Source organism: Diplotaxodon limnothrissa, linkage group LG4 (genome assembly GCF_057381915.1).
Source record: "Diplotaxodon limnothrissa isolate DT_005_m linkage group LG4, D_limnothrissa_male_GT1.1, whole genome shotgun sequence".
In the NCBI taxonomy this organism is placed as follows: domain Eukaryota; kingdom Metazoa; phylum Chordata; class Actinopteri; order Cichliformes; family Cichlidae; genus Diplotaxodon; species Diplotaxodon limnothrissa.
Window position 1 is genome coordinate 16,622,910 of NC_140599.1, and position 27,373 is coordinate 16,650,282.

Sequence of the window (27,373 nt, forward strand, 5' to 3'; positions counted from 1 at the left end):
CCTATTGTAGATTCACTCTTCCCAGTCTGGTGCAGGTCTACAATACTTTTCCTGGTGTCCTTCGAAAGCTCTTTGGTCTTGGCCATGGCGGAGTTTGGAGTCTGACTGTTTGAGGCTGTGGACAGGTGTCTTTTATACAGATGATGAGTTCAAACAGGTGCCATTCATACAGGTAACGAGTGGGGGACAGAAAAGCTTCTTACAGGAGACGTTACAGGTCTGTGAGAGCCAGAGATTTTCCATGTTTGAGGTGACCAAATACTTATTTTCCACCCTGATTTACGAATAAATTCTTTACAAATCCTACCATGTGAATTCATGGATTTTTTTTTCACATTCTGTCTCTCACAGTTGAAGTGTACCTCTGGTGCAAATTACTGACCTCTGTCATCATTTTAAGTGGGGGAACTTGCACAATCGGTGGCTGACTAAATACTTTTTTGCCCCACTGTATGGCACGCAGAAAAAAGGCTAAATGATGATCAGCATTGCTCATGAGCTGTTTGCCTTGCTTTGCCTGTGCATGCATAGATATTTCTGTGTTGTTTCATTCCCTCATGTAACTCATTTATGCCTGCATCAGTGCACTCAAAAACAGAACAGGCAGTTAACACAGGTGTGTTGCACACATGTGCCTAGCAACACAGAATCTAGTCCACAACAAATTAAAGAGAGGGATCAAACCTGATAAAGTGAAAAAAGGAAAGAAAATTCACATATCAAGTCATGACTCGTCCCGATGTAAGTTCTTCTCTCACTCGTCCTATCTCTCTCTTGCAAAGGAAAAACTTTTTAACAGTACCTCATATTTTTATAGCTGCCAACATCCTTCATTCTTTCTCTCAGCTCAGCTCTTTGAAGTGTTAATCTGGGTGCCAGGTCTGCTGGCTAATGAAGCTGAAGCCTTGAAGTAATTATCAGTACCTTGTGCTTGTAAGAGTGCCAGTGACAGAAAAAGAACTGAGTAGAAATTGCAATTATTGCTGTAAATGCAATTTTAGTTTTGAACATTTTTTGCATCTGTGCGGGAGACAGTCGATTGTGAAGAAATGTTTTATTTTTGTCATCTATCTATCTATCTGTCTATCTGTCTGTCTGTCTGTCTGTCTAGTATAAACTGACATTCAATAAGTTGTGAGTTTTATACAGTGATAGTCTTTTTACATGTATTTATTTATACACTATTTTCTTTTTACTTGCAATAACTGTTAAATCAGTGAAGTGTTTCTAGTAATCATTTTCAGTAGGAATGCACCAATAGATCAGCACATTTCTTTTTGAGCCATACGTTTCCTATGGAAATTGAGTTGTGTTTTATAAACTAATGTAATACACCTTTGCAATGACTTTTGCTGGTTCATTGTCTTGCTCTTTTGGTAATAATTCCTTGTTATCATCAGTTTATAGATACATGTAGGTGCTTAGACTGACAAAATAAATATACTTTGACTTTTTAATTAGCTGCCGACATGAGTGACCTTCTGAGAATCTTTACTAATTGGTTCCTAAAACTCCTGCAAATGTTCATACTGACTGTCTTCAGCTTTTGTGTCGATAGATGTGTTGTCTGAACCTAGCACTAGCTCTAGCGCTAGCAATAGCCATGCCAACAATCTGTAGTGTTACAGCGCATCCATCACTGAAAACACAGGCACGTGCACGCGTAAAACTGTACTTTGTGTTCTCTGACAACATATGAGGTAAACTCTGCCATTGCAAAAATGGCCCATGTATCAGTTGCATATGCTCACATATTTCTTGAGGCATCCTCTCCATTAGAAGAAGAGAAGACATGAGACATTTTGATGGATGGGCCAATCTTTAAATGAAGCCGATCTAATAGGAGACATACAGATTATGGGAGAAGACAAACCTTAAATAGACATTATGGCTTATAGTATATTTTTTTCTGTTGCATCGAAATGGAGAACGTTTAAATTTGAGAAAGCAAGGGCAAGGCTTTGAGTATTTATCTAGAAGGAGAGAATGAGTTTACATGAGCCTTATTTCATTTATGCTAATCTATGCTGACATTCACATTATGGTGGTGCACTCCACCAGACGAGGAGAAATGTTCCTAATCTCTGCAGGATACGAGAAAAATGGCTTTTGGTTGTATACTATTGTATATTATTGTGTAATCTTTTTTTTCTTTTTTTTTTTGCATGCACAATTTAATGGATGCTCTTCTAAGAACTCCTAGTAATTATGCAACCCCTGCAGTAACCTCTGCAGGGGGTTGCTGTTTCTCATAACCAAGCAAGATTAATTTAGTGTCTAACAGTTGAGCACAGACACCAAACAGATGATTATTAATATTTACAAAATAGGTGGAAGAGGGAAAAGAGAATTCAGAATGGATGGATGGATGTATAAAGTATTGTTCTATAAAATAATGCCTGCAAAATAACAAACATAGTTTAGGCTTATGATTTCCCAGAGGTATGACCACCAAACCTAGAGAGTGGGAAGACACAGTAGGAGAAAATGTAGAAGAGACATCCTCCATATGCAGTGAGCCATACATGTTGCATAAGCTGACCTATCTTGAATCAACTATAATCAGATCAGTATGCTTGAAAAAACTTGATCCAGTAGCAACAACAGCCGTTCAGCAAAAAGGGTATGATAAATGACAATGAGAGTTTGAGGCAGAGGAAGAAAGAGAAATATCATCAAAGAAAATATCATTCACATCATTCAGAGAACCATCCCGTGGAGATTTCATGCATCCGTAACTAGCTTGGGGTTTTCTTTGGCTACATTTTTTTTCATGGGCAGATACAGCTTAAAAAAGTACTGTATTTGTGTGTCTGTGTGTGTGAGTGTGTTTTTACTGTGTACCATGTATGTTTTATGAGTGCTTTGATATTGTAAGGTCTTTGCGATCTTTAATGTTCAGTCCTGTCAGCGTAAGAGGGACGTGGTGGGATGGATGTAGGTGTGCCCTTGGAGATAAGTGAATCACCATATACACTATGTCCACTATGACTCCTCGTTCATACAGAACACTGATAAAAAGGTTTTCACGAGCAGTTGCGGGATGGTTCAGACCAGCTTTTACAAGGTTCTTGAACCAGGCGCTGTCCACAGATTTCCCTTTTTTTACGTCATTGGTTTTTGAGAGCAAGCAGTTTGCTCTGAAAGATTTCTTGGACTTTAAGACCTCATCTTGACCTCCGGTTATACTGGTAACTGCAATTTCTTACTTATACTACTAAATGGGACCACCTGGAAGCCCTGTGCTATCTTCTTCTAATAGCCTTCGCCTCCTTCTCAGGATTATTCTGTTTTTTCTAGGTGGCTGATTAGAGGAGCCCCTGGATACTGATTGCATGGATAAGTAATAGCAGTTGTAGTAGCTTTGAAATTTGCATAATGATGACTGTGAACAAGCCATAGTTCTTGTAAGCTAATTGAGCTTGTTCTGTTGCCTCTCTACAACCTTTATTTCTATCTTAAAATAAGAATGTGTTTTAAAGTGAGTACTGGGTACTGCATCAGCCCTCACTGAACAGACAGATATACAAGTCATCTCGGCTTTTATGATGAGGTTTAAAACTTTGCTTTGTGATAAAGCTAGTAATGAGTTAGCCATTAGTTACCATGCTCTAGTCTCAGGCTGACCTGGAACATTATGTTATGAAGTTATCACTTCTCATCCAGTCCTGTAGTTTTCTGTAGGGTTTTATTCTGTTTGCTGTTCTTGGTGCTTTTATGTCCCTTTTTTTATTCCCTGCAAGAGATCTCTTCTTATTAAACAGGGGTTCTTCCTCCCCACTGTTGCCAAGTGGATTGTCTGATTGCTGAGAGAGTCTCTCCTATATGATAGGGTCTTGTGATGACTGTTGCTGTGAATGACATGCATATGAAGCTTAAATGATGTATTGCTACACATTCTATTTTTATCTGGCCCGGTAGATTCTGGGATTTTCCTCTATTGTTTTGATCCAGTTATTTTTTAAGAAATAAACACCAACCAAGTCTCCTGCTTGCACTAAGAGAACTGTATGAGCTTGTTAACATACTCTGGATGAAAATTTTATAACAAATAATTCATGAAGGAGTGGTGCACTAATGTGCTCAGTACTGCCCAAAAAGTAGCAACTTCCAGGAATAACTGAACTAAGACACAGCATAGTGAGTCGGAGTTTATCTCCTAAGCAATGGTGTGTTTTATTCAGCCTTTTTTTTCTGTGCCGTTTCTCATGTCACTCTGTGCTGCAGCCTTCTCCTCCAGTAAGCAAATGTGTCACTAAAAAAATTTGGGTATACCGTCATTTTTAGTCACAGGAAGTTTTTACTGGGTCATCATTTGTGTGTGGCGAAGTCTCAATTAAGATGCACGCACACATACACCTATCGCTGCGCACACATACAGTGCTAAGAAGATGAAACTAGAGCAGCAAATGAGGAACAGTATGTCGTCTGAGACTTAGCCCCGCGTTATTTTAAACCTGGGAAGCATGTCAGGGTTATACTATCTAGGTAGCCCAGAATAGGAGTGATCTGTTAGCCACCTAGCAGATACTGAATGAGTTGGTAAATAGCTGTAAAGGTTGTTTCAAAGACAATCCAACTCACACATAGGCTCACTGTCACTTAAGGCCCAATATATATATAATAAATATAGTACCAACTGAGGATTGTCTAAATGCCACAGCCTGCTTAAGTTGCCGACCATGTCCTTCCCTTTATGATCACAGTGTATCCTCTTCCGATGGGTGCTTCCAGCAGGTGAATGTGCAGTAGTGGCATGTATGCAGCAAGCAGGTGAATTCTGCACATTTAGTGAATTAAATAAGAATAGACAATGGGACATGTCCTTCAGTATCTGCGCTGCTCTAGTCCAGCATCTCCTGGTGTAAGTGTCCTGAAGCGGGGGGAGAGCAATCCTGCAGCAGCGTTCTGTTGTACGGATCACTATCTGAAGAGCTTTTTAGTCTTTAACACAGCTGTTCTGAAACCAGGATGTGATGTTCTGTGTGAGGATGCTCTCCACAGCGCCTGTATAGAAAATCCTGAGGATCTCTGGAGAGACCCTGAACTTCCTCAGTTGTCGTAGGTGGTACAGGCGCTGCCTAGCCTTTTTGGTCTGGACCTGAATGTGGGCAGACCATGTCAGGTCTGAGGAGATGTGGACACCGAGATACTTGAAGGACTACATCCTCTCCACTGGAGCTCCATTGATGATAATGGGCTTGTAGTCTCTGTGCTGACTCCTTCTGAAGTCCACCACCAGCTCCTTGGTCTTGCCAACGTTCAACTGGAGATGGTTGTCCTGGCACAATGATGCCAGATTCTTCACTTCATCCATGTAGGCCGTCTCATCGTTGTTGGAGATGGCACCCAACACCACTGTGTCGTCAGCAAACTTCACAATGGTGTTGGAGCCGATCTGTCCACCCACGGTTTCTGGTTTGGGAATGTGGTGACTCACGCAGTGGGGATAATCTCCTCCACTAGCATATTGACGAAGCATATTGCTACTTCTGTAAACTCGTTGATGTCAACTGCGCATGCTCTGAACATGTCCCAGTCGACGTCGTTGAGTGCGTCCTGAACCGTAGCTTCTGATTGGGCAGACCAATGTTTCACCTCCCTTGTGGTTACTTCTTCCCTCCATATGTTTTGTTTATACTGGGGAATGAGGAAGATGGCGTTGTGGTCAGACTTCCCAAAAGCCGGGTGTGAGACAGCTTTGTAGCTGTTGGGGGAAAACTCTGTAAAAGACCCAGGAGAAATAAAGACACAATGAGACAAGATCACTTTTTATGCTTTAACGTGCACACGGGTAAGCTGTTCAGAACAACTCACAACGTGTACAGAGGCTGGGCACTTTTTATAGGAAAGACAGTGAGAACAGGATAAGAAAATACAAAATAAACAACTCCATATGTGGCGCTAGTCTCGTCAGCAGAGAGCTGGGAGAAGGCTGTGAGAGATAAAACAATCTAAAACAATATGTCCCAAAACAGTATGTCTTTGCTGAGAAAGTCTAAAAAGATAATTCTAAACTAATCTAACCATAGACAAAAGGGCATGCTTGCACATTTAAAAGAAGGTAAAGAAACATAGAATCATTTTTCCTGTAACATTCCCTCCTGTTTTAACTTATTTTAAATGTATACAACAATTGTCTGTGAAGGTTATTTATTAAGTATCTTAAGCAATTTTTGAATTTTCAAAATGTCAGCATAGCAGAAATGGAAGTCATTTGGTCTAAAGATTAAAACAAAATAAAATAATAAAAAGAAAAAGAAAAAAGAAAATCATAGTAAATGAAAATCATAGTAAATTAAATAACAAGTGGAATAAACAAGAAAAAATAATAAAACTAAACTACAAAAAATAAAGGATAAAAACCTTATATTTTAAAACGAAAACTACAAAAAATAAAAGGATGAAAACTAAAATGAAAACTTTATATTTAAAAATGATGAAAACCTAATATGTAAAATGAAAACTTCAAAAAATACAAGGATGAAAACCTTATATTGTACCTGCATAAACTACTAATGTGTTAATCAGTGCATGATCACTTGAAAAAGGCAGAAGTCATTTTTAATCACCACGTCATTCATTAGCAGTTATTACAAGTTCTCCTCTAACAGAATTGCAACAGGATGCTGGTCTTCTTGAGGCACGGCAACATAAGCAGTCATTGTAGTTGTTATCATCTTTGAAATCATTACTCTTAGACATGGCGGTGTAGCTGCTCCAGATGTGTGGTCAGTGACATATTTTTGCAGAATGGACAAATTCTGCAAAGCTTCATAAATGTCTCCTCCAGTTTCGTATCCATCAGGGATAAAAGTGCAACATGTTTCCCCGATCAGCTTGCAAACTCCTCCTTGTGATGCTGTTAGCAGGTCTAGTGTCAGTCTGTTCTGCAGCACCATCGTTCTGATGGCCTGCTGTTCTCCTGCTAAGGCGGTTCCCAGGGTCTTAGTCAAGTTGATGTGTCGTAGCAGAGCATATCGGTTGATCTCCACATGATCCCGCACCTCGGCAGCTCCAATGCCGGGGATCAAGCTCTGTAAGAATTTCACTCCTCCTCAGATGCGAAACTCTGGTTCCTTTACTGCTTGGTGCCGTCCGTGCACATCCTGTCTGGTAATGAGTCTTTGTTTGTAGTATCATTCGGTAGCTGTAGTTGGAGCGACAGTTGAGGCTCATCAGTGTCGCGTTACTGGCACAGGTTTCGTTGAGTGAACAGTCCATACACTTCCTCTCGTTCCTCGGTGGGCAGAAAGTGTATATGTATTTGCATAGCAGTCAGTTTTATTATTCAAGTAAGCTGTAGTGTTCATAAACTGCCACCAGAAATTAGTGGCATAGCCATGGGGAAACTTGGTGTACTTTCCTTTGTCATACAGTGTCTGCCTTTTCTTCATATAGCGTGACTTATTGTCCCTCACGGAAGCAAAGATGAGGAGCCCGGCCATGGTCAGGGCCGCTGCAGTTGTTAAGAGCCACCACCTCATGACGACGGGACACACCCTCCTGTCGCGAGTAGACCCCCCGGCCAGGAAAGCTGACCCCTCCACCGGGCGAGATCACAACAAGTGGGCAAGCCTGCCGTCAGCTGTGTTTAGATGGCTTCACTTACTGGCTCTGATGGATGCAAGATGGTCGTTCCGCTATTTTGCAAGCTCCAGTTTTTCCTTTGGAGCACTTTGATCAGAACCCAGTCACCGGGCTGTGATCTGCAAGACACTTGATAGACATCATTACATTCTTCGTCATTTACAATCATCTCTTTATTTTCCTACAACTTAGACATACATTTTGCTACTGAAATTGTATCTGCCTTTTTCACTGGGTAGATTTCTGGCCACTTTGAGAATACATCTATAACCACTAGGGTGTATTTTTACCCTTGGCATTCATTTAGCTCAATAAAGTCCATATGGATTGTGTGGTCTCAGGTTTCCCTGAGCATTATATTTTTGACACGTCATGCACGTTCTGACAAATTGTTTTGCTGAGGTTTCAAAATTTACAGTGTAGAATTTACAGTGTAGAAATGAGAGTTGACAATACTGGTCAGTCCCCCCGTTGACAAATGCGTACAGCCATGAGTCACTAATGCCGCCATCTTGTGGAGCGATTTTGGCAACACTGGCTTGCCATAACACATCATTAAGTCGTTTGTCAGAACTGCACCGTGTTTTAGCCATTTTGCCTGCTCTGCTGTGCTTGCTGCTTTTGTTCATTTTTCAACACATCCAGTGGAATCTGATGTGTGTTCACTGCCATCAATGTGATGTTTGTCTTTTGTGCCGCCTATTTTGCTGCTCTGTCAGCAAAATTGTTGCCTGTAGTAATGAAAGAGTCAGTAGGCGTTGTAAGAGGTTGGCATGGTGAACCGGTTTTCCAGTTGGTGTAATCATTCCTCTGTTATGCCAAATTTTTTGCAAAATGATGTACAGCAGAGAAAACATACTGGCTGTCTGTATGTATATTTATTAGTTTGTCTTTGTGTATTTCACTTTCGCGTATCACAGCTATCAGCTCAGCGCTCTGTGCAGAATATGAAGAAGAAAGTGGTTTTGCTTCTATTATTTTACTATCTGTGGTTACTGCGTAACCTACACAATTTCGGCCTGTGCTGTAAGGTCAAATGCTGTTCTCCTAGCTTCCACACTTGCTGATCATAAGGTGGATCTGGGCCTGGAGTTTGTTTAAATCTCAGAATGTTGTGATACTCGGTCGGTTTCTGGAAAGTGGATGTGGCGGGTGTCATTTAGCATGCACTCAGGTGTAATACCAGAAAAGAATGGCATGACTGCTATCTTAAGTTTTGTCAGAGCGTCTCTACCTAGCAAATTTACTGGACACGACGGGTCATATATGCATTTAATAAAGCACCTGCGGCCACTTGCTGTATGTACTAGTTCTAAAGGGGCAGTTAATTGTTGTACAGTTGTGTGGCCTGAAGCTGACTTTACAACTAATTTGTCCTTTGAAAACTGTCAGTTTAAGTGGCTGCCTCAAAACTGTTTTGCATTATTTCTCTGTGGCCTACTCCTACAATCTCGTGTGAAGTGACCTTCCTCTCCACGGTTCTAGCAGGCGTTGTCTCTATGTTATCTGCTGTTTCTGCGTGGCTGTCTGCAGCCTTGGTGTTTGTGACTTTGCTCGCCTCTCTGTTCCTGATAGCCACCTGCGAATTAGTGTTTTAGTCTGTTGTCAACACGTCAGCCTTATTTCTAAGTTACAGAATGCTTCTTCTCCTTTTTTTTTTTTTTTTTTTTTTTTGGTTTGGGAGAATAGATGCAACTCTACATTTTCACTTAAGGCATTTTTAGATAATTTCTAGTTCTTCAAACAATTCATGGATCTCACACATTTCAAACTTTCAAGTTAGGGTTGTTTCCCATTTATACAAATATATATATATATATTTAACTTTGCATTGCTCACAGCTCATAGCTCACAGCTCTAAACCTAGGCATTTTTCAATCATATGCCTAATCACTATGTGTCACTGTGATTCTCAAGTATTGTCACAAGTTCGTTTAAATTCGTTTCCAAAACCAACAAAATAATCAAACAAAAAACATAAACGTGTCAGGACACAAAAGAAAAAAGAAAAATGCTGCCACCCGAACAAGGCAGAAGTCTGCATATGTTGGCTTTTAATAGCATGCAGCTTGTAACATGGTAGACTAATGTGCCTGTGTTAATTCAGCTCCATATTATTGTGTGGAGTTGCACTGGGTTGGGAGTGGTTTTGTGGTTGTCACATTTTTGGTGAGCCAATGGCTGGAATGAGGTTGGACTAATTAGAGGCAGGTGTACTTGATTGCACTGATACACTGGTCTACTTATAGCCCACACTACAAACACTGCTGTTTCGTTTTGTCTCTCTGTGCAGGTATGTAATGTGATGAAATCAGATATGTTTGGGATGGATGGGTTTTTCTATATGCTTACAGGGTGGTGGGTCTCCAAGGACAACTTCTAACCCTGTTAAAGGCAACATGTGGAGTGCAACTTGGCTGTGTGGCATAGCTGGCTCTGGCCTTGGGACTGTGTGTTTTTATACAATTCTTAAGTGGGACACTGGACTGTTTTATCTTTTATCTCTTGATATATTTTTCGTCAATAAATTATCTTTTAGAATTTTATTGACTGACATCTTTTTGCCCATGACTGAAACGGTTGGTCAGACCTAGAGTCTTTCTTTGGGCAGAATAGCAGCTTCTGCTCTAAAAGAAACAAATAAATAAAAAGAAAAGAAAATGTGGAACATGCTCATCAGCTTAGCAGTGTCTACATATTTAATTCAGCTTCTCAATCCTGTAGTTTTAGCTGTTGTCTACAGGGTTTTGCTTATTGGTTGTTATTATAGGTGTGCTCTATCTCAGCAATGTGTCATTCTAGGATGATAGGTTTCAAGCTGGTCAAGTGCCTCTATGCACTTCGTTAGTTTAGTTATTCTCTGTATTGTCTTCATCTCACATGTCATTACACTGAGTTTTAGCAAACCTTAAGCTTGATGCAGACTACTGCTTAACAATTATCCACCTCACATCATAACCGATTAAGGTGCCTCTTCATATTAATATTATGTCATTGTTAATATTATCCTCTTTGTCTTATATGACAGCAATAGCATATTATAATATTTTATCAGTGTGTACCACTATACTACTACTGAGCCAATTTGATAGTTAGGATCATCTTATTCAGCAAACAGATAATTTAGAATTCATCCAATCTGCGGTCACATTTGTTCTCTCTGTTGCATGGAGGACCAGGCAGTTCTATTATAATATATTATTTATATTTTATTTTGTATCCATCAAGGGCTTCAGATGACCTGCAGAATCATCCTTTTCCCAGGGTGGAGACAGTTACCTTTTCACACACTGTCCTTGGCTGAACAATGACACAGCCTTAATATACCTTATTTATTTTATTAAAATATTTTCGTGTGAATTATTTGCTTTATATTCATTTTATACATGCTGGGCATGGTCATCATGCCAACTGTGTTTCATTGTTAATATCACTTTACAGGTTGTTATCCTTGCTATTATTAATTTCAAATACTCTAAAGATCATTTCTACTGTAATTTTCCCTTTGTTCATCTTTATTTCGTACTTTTTATATTTATATCTACTCAGTGGGGTCTGTTTTCAACCCTTTTAAACTACTACAAAACTACTGTGATCTCTAGTTTTCACTTAAGGGATTATTATGTTCTTCCTGATATGGGTGTTGCTGCAGATGCGGCTGCAGGAGTGAGTGATGGTTTACTAAAAGGATTGTGGGAACTGCACAGTGTCTCGTCTTCTGGTTTTACTAAACTGGCAGTTGAGTTCTATTCTTCTGACTGTTTATATTTTGTTTTCTTAAATCTCTCAGTTTACAGACACTGTTTTTGTCCGGCGTCTGGACTTTTCTTTTCTCACCACTGCTCGTCAGCAGGAGTGAGTTTTAATTTCACTTGCTTGATTACCCATCTTATTTATGTATTTACTTATTTTTGTTTAAGTAATATATACACGATACTGTCACGGCTGGGGCGGCAGTCGTGTGGAGGGTGAGAAAGGAGGATCCAATAGCAGACAATGGCGGAGGTGCAAGTGGGTTTTATTTACAGTGCAGAAAACCAAGGTGTGGACAGAACCGAACATAAACCTAAACTGGGAAAACTAATGCAAAATGGAGGACACGAGGCGAGGGGCAGAGAGACACGAAGAAACATGGAACAGAGCAGACTACACGAGAGGTTCACAGAGAAACGCAGACGACGCCACGAGGAGCACAGGCAGACACCAACTATAAATACACACACCAGGTAATCAGGAAATGGCACACAGGAGGGGACACAGCTGGAACTAATGGGCATAACGAGGCAGACCTACAAAGTAAAACAGGAAACCCTAGACACATGGAACCAGACAAGACATTGAACTAAACAGACAGATTCACAAACAGATGGGGTGACATCATAGACAGAGGCACAGACGCAGACTCAAAGGCAGACTGAATATAACACATAGAACTCAAACCATCATCATCATCATCATCATCATCAACTAGAAAGTGAATACAAACTAAAAGCGCTGGGTCACTGACCCAGGACCATGACAGATACAGCTGCTATCACCTTCGCTGGTATTAGAGACGAGAGTGGTTGCTCACACGCCCTTCTACTTTCGGACTATTTCCAAAAGCGGTGTGAACTTTACGAGACGGAACTCGACCGTTCTCTCAACTCACCAGCACGTCAGTGAATAGCAGTAAAAGAAAAACACAGTAGGAGCAGCTCAGTCTCTTATTGGACCGTGAAAATTCAGCTTGCTCCATTAATTAAAACAATACACACACACACATTCACATTCACAGCTTCGACGCGCGCGACCGGAACCCTTATAATAAGGGGAGCTCCCAGAGCTACTTACTCCCTAGACCCAGTCTAGACCCAGCTGGGGGAGCTACCCAGAGCTCCAAAGCTACCAGTTGACGAGCTCCCAGAGCTACCAGTCGACGAGCTACGCTACCAGTCGACGAGCTACGCTACCAGTCGACGAGCTCCCAGAGCTACCAGTCGACGAGCTACTTCCGCTATTTTAAATTCCCTGAATTCAAAATGCGCTTTTACGCAAGATTGTGTCAGTGTGTCTATCTACCTGGTCAGTGTCGCCGGGTCTGGTCCACCTCGATCGGGTCCCACCACCGTGGGTCGCTTTCTAAGACGTTGGCCAAGACCCGAATTTAAACGCTCTTGGACTTTTATCACACACCTGGTGTGTGAGCTGTCGACAGACGAACAACGTGGACTGGTCACGGAGATGGGACACGATGGAGGCGCTCCGGCTGTCGAAGGACCAAGAAATGTTGGGGGAAAACTCTGTAAAAGACCCAGGAGAAATAAAGACACAATGAGACAAGATCACTTTTTATGCTTTAACGTGCACACGGGTAAGCTGTTCAGAACAACTCACAACGTGTACAGAGGCTGGGCACTTTTTATAGGAAAGACAGTGAGAACAGGATAAGAAAATACAAAATAAACAACTCCATATGTGGCGCTAGTCTCGTCAGCAGAGAGCTGGGAGAAGGCTGTGAGAGATAAAACAATCTAAAACAATATGTCCCAAAACAGTATGTCTTTGCTGAGAAAGTCTAAAAAGATAATTCTAAACTAATCTAACCATAGACAAAAGGGCATGCTTGCACATTTAAAAGAAGGTAAAGAAACATAGAATCATTTTTCCTGTAACAGTAGCCCTGCTTGTATGGCATGTAGCAGTGGTCCAAAATTTGATCCCCCCTCATCGGACACAAGACATGCTGGTAGAAGTTGAGGTTGTCTGAGGTTTGCTTTATTAAAGTCTCCTGCTACAATGGCAAACAATTCCAAGGAATGGAAACAGTGGGAACTGGTTCTCAACAAGAACCGGTTTTCGATACCCATCCCTACTGATTGACACACCTGAATGTTGCTCTGAATGTTCATTTTCCTCCTTGGGAATGTTTATTTTGGAGTCATTATTCAGTTTGTCATATTCATGGCAGATTTACACCACCTCTTCTCTGAAACCATACTGACTGACTTTTAGTGTTTTCACTGCTATGCATGGCAATGAATGGGAGTTGGTTGTGATTTGTAACAGAAATTACAGCCCTTCCAAGTGGCAATCAAGCCAGTAAGTTCTCCACCTTCAGGATAATTATACCTTCATGCTATATTAGGCCTCATTTACCCGCTATGCCATAACTTACATGACTTCTAGTTTAGGGAACGCTGAGAAAAACCTATAGGCACACATATATCTGAAATATGAAATTATTCACCAAGATGAATGTGTCCAAATGAGCTTCTTATCATTACTGTGCACTTTTGCTAAAGTTGTGATATTCACTTCTATTTATGTGTATGAAAGTGAGACATGTTTGGCTTACAGAAAAGTGAGAATGCAGTGTAGCAGCCAGCAGTCTATGAAACCATTGTTCTAACAACCAGCTTCTGTTTCTGTATGATCACACACCATATGTTGAAGATATGCCCACGTACACATATAAAGAAATAATGATGCCCACGACAGAACGAGGACAAAAAACAAGCTATAAATATATATAGATGTGTGTTTACTTGCATCCGTTACTGTGTAAATCAGTCCACCATCAGCCATTGCTGGACATGATTACCACTCAGAGATAGGTAGAGCCACTTGGGCTTTTTAAAAATCTGATCTCCTGCTGGGGCTTACTGGAGGGTGACAGCTAGAAAAGAGAAAGAAAGAAGAAAAAGCCAGCATAATTATTGGAATATAGTCTTACCCTCACCGAGCTGTCAAAAAGGTGAGAGAGAGGTTGGCAGAGACAGGGGAAAGCACGAAAACCAATAATGATGGCTTCGAACATTTCTAAAGCAGCCTAGGGACAATAGAAGTTATAATGAGGCTTGTTTTTGTTATCTGTCTTAGAGTGTCATCTAAAAAAAAGACGAACCCCAAAACAGCTGTTTACTTTCCTCACCATTCTTCTGTATCATCTTGCTCTCCCTGTCAGTCCTGTTGCCTCTGTGTTTCTCCCTCTCTTTATCACTTTCTCACATTCTTTCTATCTTCTGGCAGTTGTCCCCCCTTTGTATCACAAGCTATTTCGCCCTATTTGCTTTCGATTCCTTTTTCCTTCTTCTTGTTGTTTTTTTCCCTTCATCCAACACTTCGTTCAGAGCTTCAATTCTGCCTCCTCCCCCACCTACGGTATACTTTTGACCTCATCACCTTACTGATACACGGAAGGTTTTCAACTGCCTTCCATCCACTTTAAATGAGTGGGTGTACACAACTTGGATACGGTACAGTTACATCTCTTCTCGTGCTTTCTTTCACCCTCCTCCTTTTTTCTGAGACTGATAAGTCTTCTGAAAGATAAAAGACAATTGGAAAGAAATATAAACCCTTTAAATCTTTTCAGTGGCAGTTTTGGAAAGTTAAATTTAAGGCAACGTTGCTATATAATAATATTTTTATTACAATTATTATCTGTTTGCTGCCTTAATGGGCTTTAGTTATATGCTGTATTATATTATACATTTATTATGCATATAATATAAATGTTTTATATATATTTCTTAATTTCTGCTGGATCCCAGCCAACACATCGGCCTCACCGATGTTAAATATTTTCTAATATATCTATATAAGCATTTATAACAGCCAGTAAATGAAAAAATTTTTAACTAAAGGACAAACAGGAAAAAAGTTAATCATTATGTCTATCAGTGTTGCATACTTTGTTCACCAGAAGGCAACTTTTCTGTTGAAAGACATGTGGGGAGCGACACAAACACAACAACCACCTGACTCAGGCAGGGTGTAAATGAGTAATCCAAGACCTGCTGTGGAAAAAAAGATTATTTTTAAACTGCATTGTCATGTTATCTTAGTAAGGACTCATAAATAATGACGCATAACAAATAAAAATAAAGCTTTTATTTTTTCAGTCTCTCCCTCTGGCTTCCCCTGCCTTTCTTCTTAGCGTTTTTTTTACAGAGAGATCCATAAGTGTCCCTATTTGCCAAGTAGGGCTATTCACAGCAAGCTAAAAACAAGAGCCACAGCCAGTGCTCCCAATGGGCAGTCCAAGCCTGTATGTATCATAAAAACGTACCTTTTAAAATATTTAACAGCTTATAAGCTCCAAATGTGTGGTATTAGATAATTAGATGTATGTTGTTGCTATAGCGTTTTTTTTTTTCTTGTGATTAAAAGATTCTACAAACACCCTTTTAGTAAAGATTGAAGACAGATATTGTGAGAAGAAATCGCAAGTAACAGGCAAATTGTAAGTATGGTGGGAATGGAAGAGAAATTCAGTAGCAAGTGAATGCAAAATAGTGCAAAGCCGTGTGACAGCTAGAAGGGAGGAGTGAGTAAAAACATGATGGAGTGAGAGATAGAAATCAAGAATCAAAAGAATCTGTACCACTTAACTCAGAACTTGATACTTGCAAGCTGGGTGCATGCAAAGCAGATATTGTACGTTTTCTTATAATTGGTTGACCAAAATTAGGTTCGCCTTATTTTACAGATGTTACAGAAATTCAAATGTAAAGAAATAAACTGGAATATGAGAGGAAAAGCAGCACGGGAGTGTGGTGATTGTCGCTTTGCAGCAGAAACATTCTTGGTTCAAATCCAGGCTGAGACTAGGGCTGCTCGATTATGGCAAAAATGATAATCACGATTATTTTCACTGAAATTGAGATCACGATTATTTGACGATATTTATTTAACCCTTTAAGACCTACTATAGAACCAAGTCCACCAGAGCTTATATTATTTTTTTTACATGCTGTAGTGCCATTTGTGGGAGCATTTCAAGTTGCTATACATCAATACAACTGTTATAGCCCATATTTTAATAATATGTATGCATTAAGTCCATAGTAATTACATAAATTGCAAAAAAGTGCAATAAACTACAAAAAAAAATTGAAAATCGCTTTTGTTTTGTTTACATATATTTCTACTTGGAGAAATTTAAGAGGCTTATCCCTCAAAACTTTAAATACAATAAAGTTGCAAAAAATAGTTTCCCACCACAGGAAATTTATTTTGAGTGTCTTCATAGTTTTATTTTGGAGATACAGCAATTTTTATATACTGCAGGAAAAACAAAAAACAATCCTATGATGCAAATTTGCAAAGAAAACAGCATGTGCATCATTTCACTGTGGGAAGTGTTACGAACAGCTGATAGGAACGGCAAAGTGTGTTTCTGGAATATTATGTTTTTGTTCCTGCAAGCGCTTTTTATGCAATTTTTGCAAAGCTATATGTGGAACGAAACCGTGACCGAGGACAAGCTGATGGCATCAGATGTAAGTACAACTCCTCCGGTTTCATATGCAAAACAAATTATTGCGCTAGCTTACACGGTTCAGGTTCTACAGGGATTTAAAAATAGTTACGCAAAACGGAGCGTGCTGCTCTGACCGGCTTTAAAGGGTTAACAATGACTTTAAAAAATAATATAAAATAGTGTGCAACACCACTGAAGTTTTTTTTTTTAAACTCTCTTTTCAACCAACGGCAGTCACTCTCCAAATAACTTCTGCTTAGCTTTCCGAGCTTCCCTCGGGTCCTCTTAATCAGCGGTCTCCAACCTTTTTTGCGCCACGGACCGGTTTATGCCCGACAATATTTTCACGGACCGGCCTTTAAGGTGTCGCGGATAAATTAGGGAGGGGCTAATAATCGGCTCAATCATTTTTAATGATCGTTGAAAGCCCAGATCGTAATCGTGATTAAAATTCGATTAATTGAGCAGCCCTAGCTGAGACTTTTCCATGTGGAGTTTGCATGTTCTTCCTGTGTCAGTGTGGGTTCATGCTGGGTATTCTGGTTTTCTTCCACAGTCCAAAGACATGCATGTTAGCTTAACTGGTGATTCTAAATTGGCTGTAGATGTGAATCGTTGTGTGTTTCTCTGACAGACTGACTAACATTCCAGGAAGAACCTTGCACCCCTCCATCCACCTCTGTGACCCTGAATTGGATAAACAGGAGAAGATGGATTATCATTTCATGTTTCTGTGAAAATCCCTCAGTTTTTTTGAATGCACAGCCACATTTTCATGGATTTGTCAAATTTGGATGTATCAGATCTGCTAAGCATCCATCGCTCATATCGCTCATATCAAATCTGCTTCTAATGCTATGTATATGCTTCTTTTTTTTTTTAAACATATTTGGCTCACATTCTTTTGACAGCTTGGAATCTCATCTGATCTTGTGAACTGAATGTTTCCAGCTAAGCAGCCGTGTGTTCATTATCACATCCACTCACATCTGGTGTTACTGTTTGATCCCCGAAGCATACTCTTCTATTTAAATTCCAGTTGTATCTGTGTGCACGTATTTCTGCATGCACGGCGAGTGAGGAGGTGGGTTTTTTTGTGCACAAAATATTTATTTTGATGTAACGCAAATATGTGTCAGGCTTGAGCTGTAATTACAGAACCACATTAGACTTGATTAAAGCCAAGTCTTGTGACATTCTTTACAAGAAAACAGAGACATCACAATAATTACAGTAAACAAACAAAACCAAGCTTTACATGCTTACATGCTACAGCATCCACCTTCTTCTTCCTCTGCAAAGCTGCACGCCATAGTTCATATTTGAGTTAAGCACAGGGTACGAAAGAAACAGTCAGCAGGGCAGCATTGTCTACAAATCCAGCAAGTCATTTACTTTATGGGGACGATTGTTCATTTCAAGAAAGGCATTTATAAAGAAAAAAAATAAAAATAAAAACTGCTGCAGTGAAGAGCTTAACCACCCCCATTACTGACTATAACGCTTGATTTATTACAAGCTACAAGCTGGAATATCTACTGCCTCTGCAGCTAAGTGTTAAGGCTGGTGCAGAGCCTCTAATGGTTGTCAAACCAAGACACTCATGGTGTGGAGTGCAACTAAACGCCAACTTCATTTGAAAAAAACACAAAAAACAAAACTCTGCATCTATTTTTCATTAAGTAAATCACTAAATTAATACCTACTTAATGCATAAATAATAGGCTGAAAAATCGCTAGTTAGGTTACTGGATGTTTTGGCTTAGTAGAATTCATATGTTGATTTACAAATGTTGGCGATGTCTCAGCCATTAAGCTTGGTTGCGACACTTGTGGTAAAACACAGGTTTAGAGCAAGAAATGCAAACACGAACAGGGAACTCTGAAATGTTAGACCTAAGTTTATGTGTGTGCATATTTTTTTGTTTTATTCTAGAGTTAAAGAGTCCTGTGAAGAACGAAGTACAACCACTGATTTAATAACTTGTAGAACAACCTTTAGCATCAATAGCATCAAGTAGTTTTTTTTCTATATGATTTTATCAGCTTTTTCATTTTGTTGATCCACACTTCTTTGCAAATGTGTTGTCGCAAGGAAATAGGATATTTACCTATATAATATTATAGCCTTATATAATTAAAAAATAATAATTTAAGTAAATCAACCCTTGTTACATCTATAAATTAAATACATCCCTTCATCTTTTTTAGTTTTCATTTAACACCCTTTTTTGCATAGCAGTTGTATGATTTAAGTGTAAAAGATATCTGTGAGACATGGAAAGACATGTAAGGGCTGTGTATCTATCTATCTATCTATCTATCTATCTATCTATCTATCTATCTATCTATCTATCTATCTATCTATCTATCTATCTATCTATCTATCTATCTATCTATCTATCTATCTATCTATCTTAAACTCATTTCCTACCCTGGGATCAAATTTCCTCAGCATTAATATTTAAGATACAAAATTGGTTCATTGTAATTACCTCTAATTAACTTAGCAGCGAAAAGTGACACCAAATATGGGAGTAGGGAGAGTTTCTGGGTGTGACCATATGATGTATCTGTGTTAGGCAATTTTGAAAAATGGCAAACACCTCAGGGCTACGCACTTTGTGTTCTCAATCTAAGCGTGAACGAAAGAATTCAGGCGTTTTCTTGACATGTGCTGAATAAAGACATGATTAAAACTGTCAAGTACTGTCTGGTTGAAGCTAAGGCTGTCCACATTGAATGCATGAAAATGTTCAGCTCGTAACATGGAAGAGCAAATGAAGCGGTGCTGCTTGTTGGGAGAGGGAGGGGCGACAGGTGCTTAAAGAGCACTGATGCATGCAGAGGCTCAAGTACATTTAATCGTGGTCTCTTTCCAGTCTAGTCTTCTCAGCACTGCAATTGTAGTTGACAAATCTTCTAGCGTTAAAAAAAAAAAGCTAATTGGAGGGAGTCACAGTTAGTTAAAACCCCTAGTGTGAGATAATGCATTTCACTGTAGGGGGTTGTGATTCAGGGACAGCAGGAGAAATAGCAAGTGGGGCATCTGGTTTTGGAAAAGATTCCTCACTTGAAAGATGAAATTGGTAACATGTCAAAGGGGTACCCATTGTACCAACTGTATAATATATATTGTATTGCAGGGTTATTAAGTATGAGTATTAAGTTATTGAGTATCCAAGAAGTCCAAATCATGTCTTTGTTATTTTTTAAATCAAGCAAATGATTCAAAAGTCAGTGTCATAAAAGCACCTCTTAAGACATTAGTGGCACCCAGGTACTCGATAATAAGGCAGCTACTTTCTGTCAGTTTCACGACTCCTTACTTTACACTTCTAGGAGCTGTCATGGACTCCCGTGGCACAAAAAGAAGGAAGAAGATATAAAAGAAATGGCGCAAATGGGTGACTACTAAGCTTCACAGCTTGCCTCTCAATAACAGTTTTAGCATATGGCGTAGCATTTTTTTTTTCTTGCAGCACTTGCATCCCATGAGGGTGCTTCATCTGCACCTTCGACCACCCCCATCAACACTGGGTTGACTTTTACTGTCATCACTATCCCTCATTATTGAACCTCGTGAAAATTTCACTTGAAAAAATATGTATTTCCTAAGTGCAAGTAGTTCACAAAAAAAACAAAAACTACATTGGAAGTAGTTCTTCACCATGTTTTGGATTGTTGTTGTGTTGGGAGACAAAGCTGTTGCTGTCTTTCAAAATCTTCACATATCCTTCTTTCTTCATGGTTCCTTCCATCTTGACAAGATTCCCAGTTCCAGATGCACTAAAGCATCCCCAGAGTATGATACTCCCACTACTGTGTTTCACTGTAGAGACGGTGCTGTTATAACTTTATATATTTCCATCTCCACTGTGTTGAAATTAGAAGATAACCCTCAATTCTAACTTGATTTTACAAGCTTTGAGCTTTCAAAATTAAAGCACGTCATTGCAGAGAAGTGGTTTGTGCTGCAGTTCAATATAAAGGTCAGATTTTCAGGGGGCTAATAATATAAACGCTGGCAATTTTAGGTTTTTCTAAAATAATTGTGATGCTGTGTGCAAATAGACCAGTTGTTATGCAGTGCTTCTGTACTCTGCTGGAGCACAAAGTGCCAGTTAATAACCTGGCAGAGGGTGTTGAAGTGTGTACTGTCTTCAAATCTTTTTGTGTTCGTGTTAACACACCACAGTACTCGTTGTAGTTAGAACTATCCTACTGCCTTATATCTAAGTGTTGTTTGTGTCTCATTTCACACATTGCATCCTCCCACCTTTAGGTGAACACAAAAGCCAGTTAAAAGAAGCTTTCATGGTGAATCAAGAGTGTGCTTTGGCATGTCTTTATCTTTTCAAGCCGAGTCGTCCCATTCAACCTGTCACGGCTGGGGGAGTGAGCCGTGTGGAGTGGAGGAAAAGGAGGACCCAAAATGCAGCAAACTGATGATACGAATGACGTTTTATTTACAGGGTGGTAGTGGCAAAAACAGGCAATGAAGCACGAGTAATTACAAACGGAAACCTAAACTGGGAGAAACTAAAGAGCAAACCTGAAATCTTACAAAACGGAGAGCGGAGCAGAGAGACGCAGACCAAGGACCAGGATACCAAGAAACACAGACGAGCCGACAACGAACACAGACCGACACCCACTATATACACACACACACACACACACACAAGGTAATCGGGTAATCGCACACAGGAGGGAAGAACAGCTGATCTGAATACACATGATGACTGGAGGACACAAGCTGAACACAATGACAACAGACACAGACTTTCAGAACAAAACAGGAAATCTAGAACCCGAACCGGACACAAGGGGGGAGGACACAGAATAACTAGAACAGAGGGAAATAATCACAAAACACAAAACGCTGGGTCAACGACCCAGGACCATGACAGTACCCCCCCTCCAAGGGCTGGCTCCAGACAGCCCAAAACAAAAACAGACGACCAACCCAGGGCGGGCGGCGGGGGCCCAGGACGGAGGGACCAACACAAGCTCCAGCGAACCGAGAGAATTGTCCAAAACAAAAACACACATGCTGGAGCACGAGAACAAAACACAGTTCAGGAGGCCGGCCCGGAGGCTGACAACTCAGAAGTCCAGGACAGTTCATCTTCTGAGGCCGGCCACGTCGGCGACGTAGATCCATAAGCCGACCGAGCGGAAGGCAGCGGCGGCGAAGGGGAAACCGTTCAGGCGGCCGACCGTGCGGACAGCAACGGCGGCGACGAGGAAACCGTTCAGGCGGCCGACCGCGCGGAAGGCAGCGGCGGCGTCTAGGAGGTCGTCCATATTGACGATGACGCTCCACCAGCGGCCTGGTAGATGACCGCCGATGTCGAGGCGGCAGTTCGGGACCCGAAGGTGGCGTGGCCGTCGCAGCACCAGACGAGACCGAAGCAGAGGCCGGACCAGACGAGGCTGAAGCTGAAGCAGAGGCCGGACCAGACGAGGCTGAAGCAGAGGCCGGACCAGACGAGGCTGAAGCAGAGGCCGGACCAGGCGAGGCAGATGACGAGGCTGAAGCAGAGGCCGGACCAGGCGAGGCAGATGACGAGGCTGCAGCCGGGCCAGGCGAGGCAGATGACGATGCTGCAGCCGGGCCAGGCGAGGCAGATGACGATGCTGCACCGGGCGAGGATGAAGGCTCGGAGGCTGCAGCTGGCGAGGATGATGAGGCTGCAGCAGGCGACGGCGTGGAAGCCGGAGACTGTAGCGCTGCAGGCGTGGAAGAAGCTGCTGCTGCCCGTGGCGTGGATGAAGCTGCAGCTGGCGAGGATGATGAGGCTGCAGTTGGCAGCTGGACGGGCTCCTCGGGCCCTCCAGCTGACGAGTCTTGAGGCTGGACGGGCTCCTCGGGCCCCCCAGCTGACGAGACAGGAGGCTGGCTAGGTTCTCCTGAACCTCCAGCCGATGAGTCTTGAGGCTGGACGGGCTCCTCGGGCCATCCAGCTGGCGAGACAGGAAGCTGGGCGGGCTCCTTGGGCCCCCCAGCTGACGAGGCAGGAGGCTGGACGGGCTCCTCGGGCCCCCCAGCAGGCGAAGCAGGAGGCTGGACGGGCTCCTCGGGCCCCCCAGCGAAAACAGTCTCTGGACCAGTGGGCACCGGGGCCCCTGGAACACACAGGTCAGAACCAGTAGGCGCACGGGCCTCTGGCAGGCACAGTTCAGAACCAGCAGGCGCACGGGCCTCTGGCAGGCACAGTTCAGAACCAGCAGGCACACGGGCCTCTGGCAGGTACGGGTCAGAACCAGCAGGCACACGGGCCTCTGGCAGGCACAGTTCAGAACCAGCAGGCGCACGGGCCTCTGGCAGGCACAGTTCAGAACCAGTAGGCACACGGGCCTCTGGCAGGTACGGGTCAGAACCAGCAGGCACACGGGCCTCTGGCAGGTACGGGTCAGAACCAGCAGGCACACGGGCCTCTGGCAAACACAAGGCAGACTGCAGCTGCACAGAGCATTGACCCAGCTCGGGCAGCGACAGCCGGATACAGTCCTCAGCTGGCTTCTTAATCTCCAGGGGTCCAGAGTCGGCCGGGGGCTGGGACCCAGCCTCTGGGGAGGCCCTGGAGTGTGTCACAGTCTCTGGGCTGGCCAGCTTTTGAGGACTGATTACAATATTATGTGGTGTGTCTCTCTGCTTGACATGAACAGGTGAAAAATAGTTCTTTCCGGGTTGGATGGACTTAACTTGTTGTGCAGGAGGAGTTGGTGACAACGATGGCTGAATAGGTGATAATAAGGCGGATGAGTCTCTTGTCAACTGAGCTATTGACTGAGCTATGGATTGTAACCAAGTGTCTAATAGGTCTGGCTGTGACTGTAATGGGGGTGACGGTTGAGTGGCTAACTGAGCTAGTGGCTGCTGGGCAGCTAACTGAGCTACCGGCAGGGCAGCCGACTCAAAAAACACAGCCCCGGAATAAACAGACACACAGTCCAAAACAGAAAAAGGGTCCTTTTCACTCACCACAGCTGGCAGTTCCAAAGTCCTAGTCTTCGGCTGTGGGGTGATGCGCCGACGGCGCGATCGTCGCTTCCTCCCGGGCAAAACCTCCGGCGGGCCGGGCAAAACCTCCGGCGGGCCGGGCAAAATCTTCGCCGCCGGGCTGAGTTGGGAAGCGGTAGCGGCTGGTGGGTGAAGGTGCAGTTCGTTGAGTATGAAGTCCTGTGCGAGCGGGTGAAGAGAGTCCAGCAGCCAGGAGTGAGCAGAGATGAGCTGCTGTAGCCTGGCTTCTACAGCGCGGAGACACTCTTCCCCCTCATGCTCGAGCCATAGGTTAACCAACCTGGAAACAGAGTCAATTAGTTCCTCCCGAAGCTCCTCGGGAGGTGCGGATGCCGCTGGGTCCATGTTTGGTCGGCTCGTACTGTCACGGCTGGGGGAGTGAGCCGTGTGGAGTGGAGGAAAAGGAGGACCCAAAATGCAGCAAACTGATGATACGAATGACGTTTTATTTACAGGGTGGTAGTGGCAAAAACAGGCAATGAAGCATGAGTAATTACAAACGGAAACCTGAACTGGGAGAAACTAAAGAGCAAACCTGAAATCTTACAAAACGGAGAGCGGAGCAGAGAGACGCAGACCAAGGACCAGGATACCAAGAAACACAGACGAGCCGACAACGAACACAGACCGACACCCACTATATATACACACACACACACACACAAGGTAATCGGGTAATCGCACACAGGAGGGAAGAACAGCTGATCTGAATACACATGATGACTGGAGGACACAAGCTGAACACAATGACAACAGACACAGACTTTCAGAACAAAACAGGAAATCTAGAACCCGAACCGGACACAAGGGGGGAGGACACAGAATAACTAGAACAGAGGGAAATAATCACAAAACACAAAACGCTGGGTCAACGACCCAGGACCATGACACAACCATTTGTTTTTCATTACTTTGTCTTTCTGTAGCTTTTTCCTTGTCTCCTTTGCCCCCTCGGTTTGTGTAAACCAAGATTCAATTTATGAAAGAGGAGTTTTTTGTAAGTAAATAAAAAGATCCGGTGGGGTGACCCAGAGCTCCCTCTTATGTCTCTTTCTTTTGACGTAATTGTGTAATAACCTCACCACTCTTTCTACTCTGGTGTCTGTTGCTTGTATATCTTTCTTTTTTTCCTCTAATGTGATCTTTTTTCTATTTCTCTTTTATTATCTCAGTCTCTTGCTTGATGTTCTTGACCCCAGAAAAGGGGGTTCTTTTTCACTGTCCATGTTTTTGAACACATTGTAATTCTTCGCCTCTCTCTTTCTCTGTGACACATTCCTTGTTGCTGAGATTTAACTGGCCAGGGAGAGTTTCATAATGTGATGTGTCAGTTCATTTTAAATCTGGTGCTCTTTGTTCTCTCTATCAACCCTGTTCCTCTGCTCTCATGCATCTTCCCTTTCCCATGCCTCCACTTTTTTTTCCTTTCTGCATGTCTTGCAACATCCGTCACATCTCTGCCTCCTTTCCTATCAGTAAATACTTCTGCGAATAGTTATTATTGCATCTTGACAGCATGGTGGAGCAGCAGCTAGGACTCTTACCGCCCAGCATGAAGGTTCTGGGTTTGAATCTACTGGCTCATTATGCCTGTGTGTCTTCTCTCTGGGTACTCTGGCACCCTTTAACCTGCTTGTTAAATTACAAGTTGGTGTCATCTAGGATGTACCTCACCTTTTGCCCCCATGCAATAGGGTCCAACCCCTCCTCCCTGATTTAGAAAATGGATAAATGTTTGCATGTGCTGACCCTAAGAGCTACAGCTTAATAACACTAGAGATCATGAATGCTTTTCCAGTTCTAGTTTACAACCAGTTCCAATTTGTTCTATCTATCTATCTATCTATCTATCTATCTATCTATCTATCTATCTATCTATCTATCTATCTATCTATCTATCTATCTATCTATCTATCTATCTATCTATCTATCTATCTATCTATCTATGTCTAACCTACTTTCTTTACAGTAAGTCACTTTTTTTTTATATACTGCTGATTCATATTTGTCTACCACCACCATTTATCATTCAGCAGTGAAAAAGAAAACAGCCTGCTACCATCCAACAAACATGAGTCATTAACATCCCACCGGGTATCTCACAGTGGTACCTAGTAATACTACATTAGGAAATTTGGTGTTTCATGAGTGCAACCAAAGCAAATATTAAAATATTAAGGATTAGGTTGTCCCTCTGCTGTCCTTGTTATCAACAAGGCTGACAGGAAGCGCTGTCAGGGACTGAAGCCCCATCAAAGCCAATAATGGACATTTTTTGCGTACCATCTGTGCTACTCTAACATTGCAGCAGGAACCAAAAGTTTTGTATGAGAATATGTCGTGAGAGTTTTTTTTGTTGGGCTTGTAAGTCCACAGTCTCAGAGCACAATTCTTTTAATTGGTACTTGGGTTCACATGATAAAGAAGACTTTTAGTTCAATCTGCACTACTAAGATGAAACAATATACCGCGGATGAGCATTATAGTCTTTTAGGCCTCTTTGAATTAAGATCATTACATTTCAGATTCTTAGACACTGAGCCGATGGTCTTAACTTTGAGCAGCTTACAAGCACAAAGATAGTACCACTCATGTCATTGTTTTCTTCTCGGCAAAGCCAAATGTTATACAGTGAATGTTTCTGAACTACCTGCTTTTTTTTTTGTCTGACGTGATGTGATAATACTAGCAATTTATGGTTCACAGTGACATGAAGTGCACCTCTGTGGTATTTAACACTATTATGTAATTTCTTCATTACCTCATTTTTCTTCCCTCCATCTGATTCTGTCTGCTTCTTCTCTGCCGCGCTCTCTCTCTTTTGCCAGCAGCAAGGCAGTGGCCTAGTTTAGCAGTGCAGAAGGTTTGTTAGTATCACCCCCAAACACAACAATTGCAATTTGGATTCATGTGAGAATACAGGCTCGTTCACAATCTGTGCATGTAAAATTGCACATATATACATGGACACATATACTGTAATCGTGGCTTCCTAGTCGAGGGAAACACGCTATAATTATCCAAGCGCACAATAAAAGCATTTGCATGTGGAAAAAAAATAAAAGCAATGTAAACACGCCCCCACATACATACACACTCTTTGGTTGCAATGCTGCCAATTTAATCTTGTTGAAGCATATAACGGTTTGCTTTGAGAAAAGCACACCTGCACCCTGTTACGAAGGAAACGACAGGATCAGAACATTTAAATATATTAATTATTTATACACTGTCATACATTAATTACGCTATTTCTGTAAAATATAGCCCCTCACATTAGGTTTATCAAGCCCTCCAACTAAATCATCATCGCTGCCACTTATTCCTATACTACGTGACCCATGTACACACTTCAGCACGCATTCCAGTAATGATATGTAGGAGGAAGGCCACATATCTGAATGTCTGAACTGGGAAGTAGGAATGTTAGCAGAGGCACAAACACATACAACTTTCTATTACAGCTTGGTAATAATGTGGTAATAATGGGGTGACAAGGTGGAAAC